At 37.1% G+C, this 12,937-nt stretch overlaps 1 long non-coding RNA gene across 1 annotated transcript in view; it reads right to left on the reverse strand.

Moving 5' to 3' along the window:
• LOC109495747 overlaps positions 1 to 12,937 on the reverse strand; it is a 187,240-nt gene that overhangs the window by 171,097 nt on the left and 3,206 nt on the right. The gene's annotated exons all lie outside the window — the stretch shown is intronic.

Here is a 12,937-nt window from a genome sequence, read left to right on the forward strand (position 1 = left end):
CTTTTTCCTCTCCTTATTTCTCCATCTATCTGCCCTTTCTGGACTTCTTTCCTTGCTCAGCCTATATGGTGTCACATCCTCATCGATATAATCAATAGTCCTGTCTCACCTTGACCTTCAGCCTTGCTATCTCTAATACTGATTAATAACTTGTTTATTTCTTCTGTTTCTTTTCTGTAGCTACTGGTACAAATTTGATGATGATGCAGATTAGCTCCTTTGAACTTTCTACATGCATGTATGGCTATTTAGTAATTCTTCCCCAATCTAATTCAGCTTCCTTTCTCTTTAAGCATTTATGGAGTTTCTTAAGTGCTTAACCTCTTCCCTATTCCTTTCATTCTTAGCAAATGGCCATTAGAAGGTATAATCTTGTTCAGTGTCACTATCACCACATTCACATTTTTTTGTTTATGTATTTATTTTGAGAGAGAGAGAGAGAACATGGGGGAGAGGCAGAGAGAGAGGGAGAGAGAAAATTCCAAGCAGGCTCCTCGCTGTCAGCACAGATCCCAACGTGGGGCTCAATCCCATGAACCATGAGATCATGACCTGAGATGAAACTAAGAGTCAGATGCTTAACTGACTGAACCACCCAGGTGCCCTCATCACATTCAGATTTGCCTAGATTTCTTTCGGGTCTTAGAAGAAGAGTGCCCCTATTCTCCACGGCTCCCATTCCCTCCCCTTCCATCGTTTGGAGTTCCATTGTTCTAGTTCACCATTTCCCTTGGCTTCTTCTGTCAATTCATAACATGCTCAAAGCATCCCCAAATTTTTAAGTGTCCTTTTTCTTTCCACCCTGTGCCCTTCTTGGCTTTACAAGTAAATTTGTTCAAGGAATAGCCATGTTCACTTTTTTACTCTCCATTCCCAAGCTGAGCCACTGCAATCTGACTCATACTCCACTGCTCTACCGAAACTGCTCTCAAAAACAAGCATATGTACATGATGGAATACTATCAAGCCACAAAAAAAAAAAAAAAAAAAAAAAAAAAAAAAAGAAAGGAATCCTGCTATTTGCAACTACATGGATGGACCTTGAGGGCATTATGCAAAGTGAAATAAGTCAGCCAGAGAAAGACAAATACTGCATGATCTCACTTATAAGTGGAATCTAAAAACAAACAAACTCATAGAAAAGCAGATTAGATTTGTGATTACCAGGGGTGGGGAATGGGGGAATTGGATGAAGGCTATCGAAAGGAGCAAACTTCCAGTTATAAGATAAATTAGTAGTGGGGATGTAATGCATGACATGATGCCTATAGATAACACTGCTGTACGGTATATTTAAAAGTTCCTAAGAGAGTAAATCCTAAAAGTTCTCGTCACAAGAAAAAAGGGGGGGATTTTTTTTGTACCTATATGAGATGATGGCTATTAACCAAACTTACTGTGGCAATCATTTCACAATAGATGTAAGTCAAGCCATTAGGCTGTATGCTTTAAACTTACACATTGCTGTACATCAATTGTATCTCAATAAAACTAAAAGAAAAAGAAAACCAAAAACATTGCTAGTCACCCCCCTGCTACCTGCCAAATCCAATAGTCTTATTTCATCCTCAGATAGCCCCTCACAGTTGTTTACCTACATTCTTGTTTTCATGACCACCTCCATGCTTCTTTCTACCTTCATGATTCCTCCTGATGGTTTTTCGCTGATCGCTCTTCCTTGGCCTAGCCTCTAAATGTCGGTCTTTTACAAAATTATTCCTACGTCCTCTTTCTTCCTATTACTACTTTTCTCTCAAAATGGTTTCTTTGCTTCCTCTGGATTTATCACAGGATAAGTCCTATGATTTATCGATTTCTATACACTGATGATTCTAAAAATTTACTTCCACCCCCAATCTAAACTTTAGACATTTCTAGCAGTCACCAAATTTCTGCTGACATCTCAAATAGCTGGCAAAAAGTTGAACTCATTGTTTTCATTCGACACTTGCTCCTTCCTCTATATTCTTTATCTTTGTTAATAGCCGCATAGAACACTTGGAGATAGTCATTTGAGACTATTTCATATCCTGCACATCCAGGTCTAGTGGGTAACCAGGTCTTAACCCATTCTACCTTTCCAATATGCCCTCATCCCCATCCTGACAACCTAAATTCAGGTAATTCTTGTATTTCCCTAGTCCATTGACAAAGACTTCTTGCGAGTCCCTTTATAAGGAGTCCCTCCCTCTTTCAATCTACTCAATATGTCAGCCCTAAAATTATTTCTATGTTGCCAGAGCTACCTTCTTACATACATGACTATGTCACTTCTCTATTAAACAAAAAAAAATTAACTCTGATCTATGTTTTAAAAACTAGCCTGTCTTTTGTCTTCCAAAGGTAAAATAAGGTCTACATATAAAGTCTGGTTGAGAAGCCCAGTGTGTAACTTTTGCCCATGTGGTTTTTATTTGAGAGACGGTTCCCATTTTCTTCTATTGTTCAAAGGACCAGGTGCTATCTGTGAAACCAATTCTTCCTCTTTCCAGATGCAATTCCCTCTGCTCCAAAAAGGGTCTCTCCTCATCAGTGGTTACATACCAGCCTGACCGGCCTGCTGTGGCAGTTCAGTTGTATCTCACAGCCATGGTTAAAAGATGGAATTTGGGCGTCAGTAGGCTCTCTTAAAGATGCTTCATTTATTTCTACAGAAAAGTCCTTTCACTTGACAATAAAATTAATGTCACTTTTAAAATGCTCTCTGCAATGTCCAGGGTCCTGGCTTCCCATCTGGAATAAGATTACAAGGATTAAAGGAACTGACCTAATTGAAGATGGCCCTGGATTTTCAGGATTATTTTTGAAGATTTACAATTGTTGGTTTGCCTTTTACATGTGCAAACAAAACCATCAAGCCAATTAAAGCTGCTTCCAGTTCTCTGACAGCTCAAGAAGGTTCTTATTCACTGTCAGTGCCAGGCTGGGCATCGTGCAAGTCTTAACACATGGATCTCCCCTCCCACCATGGCTAGAAGAATCAAGCATTTTTTTTTTCAAACCGTTGTTTAAGATTTGTAAAGGCTCTTCTGGCTTCCAACGTAAAGCATTACTTAGAAAACTGAAAGCCTGATTCAGGCTTTCTGATTTTTAAGCCTGTGTTGATTTTTAAGCCTTTCGCACAACATAAATATCAAGAGCTTTATCTGAGTTTACTTGTACTGTCTCACTCAAGATGGATCTTAAAAATGCTTTAAGAATCTTCCCCTGGTTTGTCATGTGTTAGGGTGTGTGTGAGAGCAGGAAAGAAGAAGCCAAGGATTAAGTTTGTTTATCTTAAAATTTTTAGCTTGTAGTCAATCACTTCATTTTAATGTGCTGCATCATCCCACAGTAATTGTTTTAACCCATTTATGCCTTTCTGTGAAATCAGTTTACTTTGTTCTTTTGAAATTGCTCTTGAGAAAATGAGGGGCATAAAGATGGGGGGCAACTGTACAAATAATTACATCAAAATCCAACTATTGCAGTAGAGTTTGAGCTTGTATTTTTCTCTACTGGCTCACCATTTCGAGCGTATTTGTCATGGAAGGCCCTGAGCTATCTATATTTTGCAGGATAGAAAAACACTTGGATTAAATGGGTCAATCAGATGATTAACTAATTAATTAACCTTCTGCTTCACTTCTCCTCTGACCTAACATCTGTTTAGGGGAGCCAAACATGATATACTGATAGTCATTTTCATAAGACCTTATTCCATGTTATAGAAGTTTTGTGGAAACAAAAATCATAAAACTATACTGTTCTCTTAAAAAAAAAAAAAGACACCCTCCCCCACCTTAAAGAAAAGCTATAAATTTAGGCCAATATAAACTTGTCAGTGTTCTCCCTCTCGGTTTCACACCAGGGCGTGGTGCTACACAGCTGGGGAGCTGAGCTAATAAGTGTTGAAAAATGAAAAATGCTGCTTTATGGCATCACATAAACTGGCAAAAAGATTACTTTTACCTCCACCCCACTTTCGACAAACAAATGCCAAAATGGAGATGCTGTAAGAATAAGACTTTATGGGATTGGACCCATGGGGCAAACAGAATTGTCTTGTGGGATTTTCTTTTTATTGAATACTATATGTAATAAGAAGTGGCCTAACATTTATAAAATCTAATCACTTTTTGTTCCTTTTTGAACCTCAAAGGGGTCATTTCTAGGAAAGCTGTTGGAAACACTGCATAATGATCTATTTATCCAGTAGTGAAACAGGATTATCCCTTTTACAAGGAGACTGAGCTTTCCCCAACAGTATAAATACCGTAATATGAATGTACAAATTGAGCATTTTGAGGAACATCACATTCAATAAGTACTTATTTACTTATTTATTTATTTTTAAATGTTTATTTTTTTGAGAGAGAGAGAGAGACAGAGCATGAACAGGGGAGAGGCAGAGAGAGAGGGGAACACAGAATCTGAAGCAGACCCCAGGCTCTGAGCTGTCAGCACAGAGTCCAATGCAGGGCTTGAACTCATGAACCGTGAGATCATGACCTGAGCTGAAGTTGGATGCTTAACCAACTGAGCCACCCAGGTGCCCCATTATTAAATAACTATAATAAAGTTTAAAGAGTAATGTTAAGTGCTCTTCGGTAATTTACATTAAATAATATAATCAGAATCCAGTTGTTTTTCTTGGGCTGGTTTGTTTCCTAGCTGATGACCATTTACTCTCACTCACTCATCACTCACTCGCTATTCATTCAACACTCAATCACTAAACATCTATTGCAAATTTACCATTTCCAAGTCACATAGGTCTATTAAATCATGAAAACTCTGCCATTACAGTGAATATTCTAAATTTATCATGAGAAGAAATCCCTTTATTCAGGGGCTAAAAGTCAACTTGGTAGAGACAGAACAAGGTAAGTAAAAAAAGAGAGACAAGAGGGTACCTTGTCAGGAACATTCTTTCCCTATAGAGAAACTATTGAACTTCAGTGAAAACAGGAGGAGAGAGCAGCTCAAGGCCTGATCTTCAGGCTTCTAGGTGTTAAGAGTCCAGTGGCTGGGAATTTCTGCTTGTAATATTTAAGGAACAGTGGTTGTCTGTTCTGCTATGCCTTCCTGATTTTCCATACCTAGAAACATTCTCTCTCCTCTGACCTTGCTAAAATTTTACCTATAACCTTTTTATAGTAGTTATTAGTATTTACCTTATAAGTATACACCTTTTGTCTCTCTATTAAATGTGAGCTCCTTAAGGGTAGGACCAATGTCTTATGTATCTTTAATTTACCAACAGTATTTAGCATAGTACATTATAATCAAATACTCATAGCACCAAATAATATTTATTGTAGTCATAAGTAAAGAAAATTGAGAAAACAAAAAGGCATGCTCAACGTTTGGGAGAAGTCCCATTTCAGTTGATTAATAAATAATAGGGTGAAACGAGGGAATTCTGATCACAGCTTTTAAAATGTGCAATTATGTGAAGAAGCCACAGAAAAGTGACCTTCTTCAAATCCCCAAAAGTATTTCAGTATATTTTGTAGGATAAATTTAAGACTACAATTACATGAGCTAAGTCATATTACCATTTTTTGTTCCATAATATAATATAATGCATCACTGGAGTCTTTTCCTCACAAACAAATGCAAATTCTGCAAATGGCAGATGGTTTTCAAGAATGAATCTATTCCCCTGTCATTATTACTGCTGAATTACTAGTCAGTTTACAATTACATACACCAAAATGGTAAGAATAAGAAGGATTTTGGTTAACTACAGTGGGTTCTAACTACTGTATAGCAAATGGCTATAAAATATATCTTTTTTCCTCATCATCCTGCTGCTATATACTCTGAGCTACAGAAAGGAAAATATAAGTTCTTTAAGAATACAAAACTGTCAATCTATCAGTTCTATTAGCATTTTATCTAATTTGGCTGAGTTTAATGAAAAGTTTCTACTATCAATCCTAAGGTAATAGGTACTAAGATTTTGGTATCTGATTGAACTTTCAGGATAACTAAATATGGGAAGGCAGTTCACCACATCTCCAGGTCACATCTAGGAAGGTAGCATTGATTCTGATTTCACTGTGGAAGAGAGATTATTAGTTTTGTTTGTTTGTTTGTTTTGTTTTTTTTTTAAGATTTGGACTGTTCAGATTTGGAAAGTGGTCAAGTTTGGACAATTTTACATTAACATGAGACATCTGGATATGTGAGTAATCACTGATTTTGTATCACTGACAATGAGATTTTTTTCATCCACTTGAATTCAAATGATGGTCACTGCAGTAAAACTTCACTGGGCTAGGCACAAAACACCCAAAGGGCTTACATGAGCTTAAAGTAAATCAACTGCAAACAGCAGGGCCTGACAGAAGTGCTCATAGAGCTGCAAGGAAGCCCTTCTTCAAACAACATGGGAGGTGGGCAAGAAACTTCAGCAGAAAAACTTGGAATGTAGTAATGTGGAATGTGGTGACATCGTTTGAGGAAAGGATTTAGTCAGCCACAGGTCAAAAAAGACAATAATTATAAACAATGACAACCTCTGAGAACAATAGCCATACCCACAAATTAAAGTTCTCTCTTCAAAGGACTTCATTTTAGGCTTCAGAGCCCAAAATAATTCCCATGATTAGCATAATCTTTGAACGTAAAGAATGGTCTTTCTTTTCTACCTTGTGATATAATTTAAAAGAAAAAAAATGGTTCTTTACACTATTTGTGTGTCCTTGTTTTCCTTTTGGAGCCCATACAAATCTTTTAATGAAATCCCTAGAGAAGCATCTTGGATTGACCTTATTGGAAAGATCTCAGAGATCTGTGGAACAGTTAAGAAATGGTTGCTGTTGGGGCACCTTGGTGGTTCAGTCAGTTAAGTGCCCAAATCTTAATTTCAACTCAGGTCATGATCTCAGAGTTTGTGAGTTCGAGTCCCACATTGGTCTCTGTGCAGAGCTGCTTGGGGTTCTTCTCTCTCTCTCTCTCTTCCTCCCTCCCTCCCTCCCTCCCCCTGTCTCTGTATCTCTCTCTCTCCCTCAAAATAAATAAGTAAACTTAAAAAAAAAAAAAGATTGCTGTTGAGTACAAAGAATATGGCTGAGATTTTTTTTTTTTAGAGAGAGAGCACATGTGCACAAGCAGGGGAGAGGAGCAGAGGGACAGAGAGAGAGAGAGAGAGAGAGAGAGAGAGAGAGAGATTGAGAGAATCTTAAGTAGGCTCAGCTCAGAGCCTGATTCGGGGCTCGATCCCAGGAACCTGGGATCATTGAGCCAAAATCAAGAGTTGGATGCTCAACTGACTGAGTTACCCAGGCGCCTCAGTGAACTTTTAATATCACACTCTGTATTTTCCTTCTCCTTCTTTCCTTACTCAGAAATGAACAAGTCTCCTTAGTGATGTTATGAGAGAAACTTGGTGCTTTACAAAGCACAACTTGGAAAAAATGTAAGCACCTTTTGTTTATAGCCAGCACCATGGGTCAAAATCAAAATTGTGTCCTGTGTGAACTGAAATAGTCAAGAGATTTCACTTGCTGTGCACTTTTATGTCTTCCGGAAGCTTGCTTTAAGACAAAGAACATATTTGTTGATACTTCAGTCTTTGCTGTGGTCTACTGAATGTCTTAAGACAATAATGACATTGGAGTCTATGTCTATGTGTGTGTGTGTGTGTGTGTGTGTGTGTGTGTGTGTGTGTGTGTGTGTGTGTATCAAAGGAGAATGGGATTTGCCTTCTCCACTTCCATTTTAGCATGTCTTCTCTGAATAAGCAACAAATTAATGGTAATTACTTCCCCGAGTGGCTTCCAGATTTTAACCATGTGACTAAACAGAACTCCTCTCTGAGGAAACTGGCAAGAGAGGGGAAACTGTTAGTATATGCAGTGATTTTAATAACTATGAAACACACTTTTTTGTCTATCAGCTCTACTTGCATGATGTAAAACACCTACATTAGGATACTTTTTTGTGGAGAAGGGACAGATTTAAATCTGTATGGCATATGTGGATCTATTCTTTTGTTACAAAAAAGAAGAAATAAGTAGATGAAAGCTGATTACTATTTATATTTTAATGCTTTACTTTTTTTATTTTAGATTTTAAGTCTTATATCCATGCTTTATAGAAAGGGATATACATTCTTATAGTCTGTTAAGTATGGCAAGCCCTTTTAACGTTTTACATAGTCTAGGTAAAAATTGGCTTAAATTGTTTTCAGCTAACATTGAACATTGATGCATTTTACATATCTTTTGTGTGAAGAAAAATAAATAATTCACACTTCTGCAAGTGAAGGTATGTAGTATTTCTGACTTTCTTAAAATTATATTATTATTAGAAGTGTCAGCAGGCTTCATGGGTGGCATTTCTCACTGAGAAGCAACACATGAGTCAATATTTTTATTAGAGTCAACCCACTTGTCTTCATAAACAAAATATTATTAACGTTTTTCCATTTAGACTTCAATGCTAGTAAGAAGAATATACAAATTGCTAGAAGAGAGAAATAAACTACCGTGATAAACAGGTTTTCAAAGACCGCCATGGGCGCAAATTGATGCAAGAAGTTGAGATTGTTAATTAAAGTTCCAAAAGCTGATGTTTAATGTTTTTTAAAAATGTAAAGTATTGAGTAGATTGCTCAGTCATCATGTACTTTTCCTATTGACACAGCTGTAGTTAATGAGATTTTTGAACATCCTCTGTCTATCATGCATTCTATAATGACCATGTAAATATAAACTAGTGGAGAATATGGGAAAAGAATTAAGTGAAAATTCTTTTACAAACACACCCATACATGCATATGCACGTGCACACACATGCATGCACACACACACACACACACCCTTTCAGCCTTGCCTTCAAGTGAGAAAATAATTGCAAAGAACTTAGCCCAGGGGCCACATTAAGTGGAGGCTCTTTATTTTTGTTAATACTGTTTTTAGGACCATAGTTTAGAGTGGGAAGTGGGAAAGACAGAAAAGTAAATGGTCAGTTGTGCAAATGCCACTTTTGTGGTGGCTGTGCTTACTGGAGGAGCAGGTGTAAAGGGCATTTGGGCTCAACGAAGACAAATCAAAGGAGGAGAAGATAGACTTAAGTTTTGGCAGGTAAGTAGGCAAGTAAAGGATGGGAGAGGGGAAAGTTACTCCTGGCCAAATGGGCAAAGGCACAGGGGCAAGAGGCAGCACAGCACATCTGGAGAATTCTTGGAGTTCAACATGATGAAGAAACAGAGCAGGAGGCTGGTTGTCGCTGGAAATAAACAGGGAACTGAACAGTTTTTTGAAAACTGGTTTTGTGAAGTCAAACCTTATGTAAGATATCAAAAATATCTTTAAAAAACAATTCTGGAAAGAATCCTTTCATACAGTCTAGGCACTGGGAATATAATGATAAAAAAAAATCCAGTTTGGCTTCAAGAAGATCAAAGAAATAGACACTCACTGAAATATAAATTATACCATATTTAATTTATCTTGGAAATTTAGACTTTGAGATGCATATCATACTATGATATATATACATATATAGATATACATCTATGCATCTATATATGCATATATAGATGCATATATAAAATGAGGCATTCCTATAAAAATGACCCCATTTGCTTGTTTCCAGGCTTGGATTTACAAGAATTATCCTAAAGGACAGTGTTTTCTAAATAGGATAACTTTACTTCAAGAGTATGTAAGGCAAGACAATTCTTTGGAATGTAGAAAGAAAATATTAAAGCTTGTTGATATCTTGTTTTTATCCCACACTTTTAAATTTCTACTTTTGTTTATGTTTTGTGTCTGTATAGTTCATTCATATAATTTATAAATAAATAAATATGCACATATAAAATATGATAAAAAACTTTTTACTGATAGGGCATACATTGGAAATATGTTGGAGACAATTACCATATACTATACAAGTTAATTATTATTTTTCTCCTACCCACTAAACTGGATGACAAGGTAGCTAACACCAGGTAAACATAATTGTTTTGGTTTCATTGAGGGTATAAAGAAAAGGGGCATCTAAAAGCCTTGTTTAGGAGTGCCTGATTGGCGCAGGTGATTAACTGCCCGACTTCAGCCAGGTCATAATCTCATGGTTCATGAATTTGAGCCTGCGTTGGGCTCTGTGCTGACAGATCAGAGCCTGGAGCCTGCTTCAGATTCTGTGTCTCCCTCTCTCTCTGCCCCTCTGCCACTTATGCTCTGTCCCTCTCTCTCAAAAAATGAATAAACACTAAAAAAAATTGTAAAGCCTTTTTTGTTGGGAATTTGAATGAACCTGTGGCCATTAATCATACGTGATGTTGCTTTCAAAAACATACAAGCAAGAAGGAGGGTCACACCTGAGATCCATACATTTGTAGGGAATCCTTTAGTGAGTTCGCAATACCTCTAAAGTGCATTCAAAATGGTGTGTGTGTGTGTGCGTGTGTGTGTCTGTGTGTGTGTGCACGTGCATTGGTGTCCCTTTCTTTTGAAATGGTCCTTAACTTTAGCTGAATCTTAAAGGACACCATGAACATACTCTTACCATCCTCACCATCACTGAATTAATAGACTTACCATAGAACAACATCCTTTCTTCGTGGGCTGGCTGACTGTAGTGCTCCAATCACACATGCCACATTTTAAGCAACTGGCTTTCCTGGATTATGGCTCTTTGTTTGCCTTGTCCTTTATGGCCTAGCTCTTCTTTTCACTCAGTGTCATGTCAGTTTTGTCTGATTCCCACCACAAGATTTCTTGATAATGGGTTTTATTTTTTTCAAAGAATTCTGCTTCCTAAGGGAAGGTGGAAACCAGTCCTAATATTGTGATCCTGGCCCTGGCTTTGTTTCCTCCAAGTTTTGGCCCATGCACCCCTAGCTCTTCCTGGAGACTCCCAATATGGCCAATGACATTATGGCAGGTGTTGGAAGGAGTATAGAATTTCACCCTTTATTCACTCTTTTTTCCTCTAAATATAACTCAATTAAAAGCATAATTTAATTCCAACAAGTAATATTTACAATTCTTTTGTGGGTATTTCAGGAGAATACAAAGATTAATAAAACAGTTCTTGCCCTTAAGAAATTGAAACTTACTAGACCACAGGGTTAGCAGGATAAGTATTCAAACTTAGGTTTCTTACCTCAAATCTACTGCACCTTCCACCACAGAACACTCATAACTTTGTCTACAATCAGTTTAGAGCTGTGTGTGGGTTTTCAGGTTTTCAACACAGAATATATATATATATATATATATATATATATATATGTATATATATATATATATATCCTTAACATAGTCCACTTTGGAATAAATTGCATTTACTTTTTACATGGAAAGACTGATTTTGTATTATCTGATTATCTTTTTAAAAGATTCTTTTTAACTCTTTTTTTGCCTTTACTGGCCTTTACTAAACAACAAGAAAAAGTAGGAAGGGAGAGTAAGGTTGCTAAGTCAGTCTGTCATACAAGGAAGGAGGAAAATGATAATTGCTGATCTTTCTGATACTACTAAATAGGAGTTTGTGCAGTACAATTAAGAGTTTTGAGCCATAATTTTATGAGCAGAATTAAATAGAAGAGGTACATGTATAAAAATAGCAAGTGTTCCATATTTAAACTTTCGTGATCCTAGAATCATAGAACTGGTAAGCTTATCAAGCCCTACTCCCTGATTTCACAGTTAGAGAAACACATTAAAGAGATTAAATGGCCTGTTTAATGTCACCTTGTTATTCCTAAAGCTGGAAGAACTCCTTAGTACCATTTCAATATTCTTTTCATTGTATACTGTTACGATTACATATATAGTTCATCTTCTCTTAACTGAATGTATCAGGATATAGATGTTCAGACTGTATTGATAAGGAAATTGCTCTTTTTGCTTTACTTCCCTGTCTATGTAATAGATGTATGGAATCCAACAGTCCCCTCAGCAAATGGGAGAGTTTGAAGATTTAACCTTCAATGCCCTCAGGGAAACAGGATCTGGTTAGGAGTTGCTAATAGTTATTGTTCTGAATTTGAAGAGCTATCAAGGTCTACTGAAGGAGAACAAAGAATGGATTCTACAGTACACAGGCAATATGAAGATCAATGGAGGGACCCCAAGACTACTATAAGGACTTGGAGAAAGTTGATTAAGAAATATTTCCAGAGAGTAGCTTGGGAATATGAGAACTGGTCAGGGGAGGTGTTCAAAAGGAAGAAAATCCCTTTACTAAATAAGAGTCATATGGCAATGCAAATCACATGTTCCGGTGTCCAGGCGTTTATACTGACCACCCAGCCTATGTTCAAAGGAGGGATTTCCACAGTCCTCACCCTGGGCCTGCACACTGTTTTGGTGGGAATTACTTTGACTGTTAATAGTAAAGCCGAAGTGACAAATACCCATGCTCCAAAACCAAAACTGCATTTAGCCTATATTTGAGTGATTCATGTGTCCACCTTCCCAGTGCTGCCTCAGCCCAGCTCACAATGCCTCAGGTGACCCATCTATTCTAAAAAGACCCCATCTATGCCGTGCATATCTAGTAGGACTCGTGGGATGAAGTAGGGGGACTTCTCTCACCTGTACCTAAAAGGACTGTATCTAGAATGACAAATGCAAGTTGAAGCTCCCAAGAACTGAGGAGATGGCTATATTAAAGTTTATAAACTCATATAACTATTCCTTTCTAAAGAGTTTAGTTTTACTGTTTTAGAAGATATTTATAAGATACTTAAGTTTTTTCTACTTTTTCTTCCATAAATGGATATAAAGGACCTTACTTGGTTAATTCACAAAATTTAACAAATTATCTACCACTGGGCCATTTCGTTTAACGTGTATGTATTATTTACGTCCATGTATTTCTCTGTCCCTTTAAATAATTCAACAGATAAAAAATGGAGGGGATACAACTTGATGCTCAAGATTGAGGAAAACAAGATGCGTAACTGTGCATTGTCTGCATGACTAAT

The sequence above is a fragment of the Felis catus genome, chromosome F1, assembly GCF_018350175.1.
Source record: "Felis catus isolate Fca126 chromosome F1, F.catus_Fca126_mat1.0, whole genome shotgun sequence".
Classification (NCBI taxonomy): Eukaryota; Metazoa; Chordata; class Mammalia; order Carnivora; family Felidae; genus Felis; species Felis catus.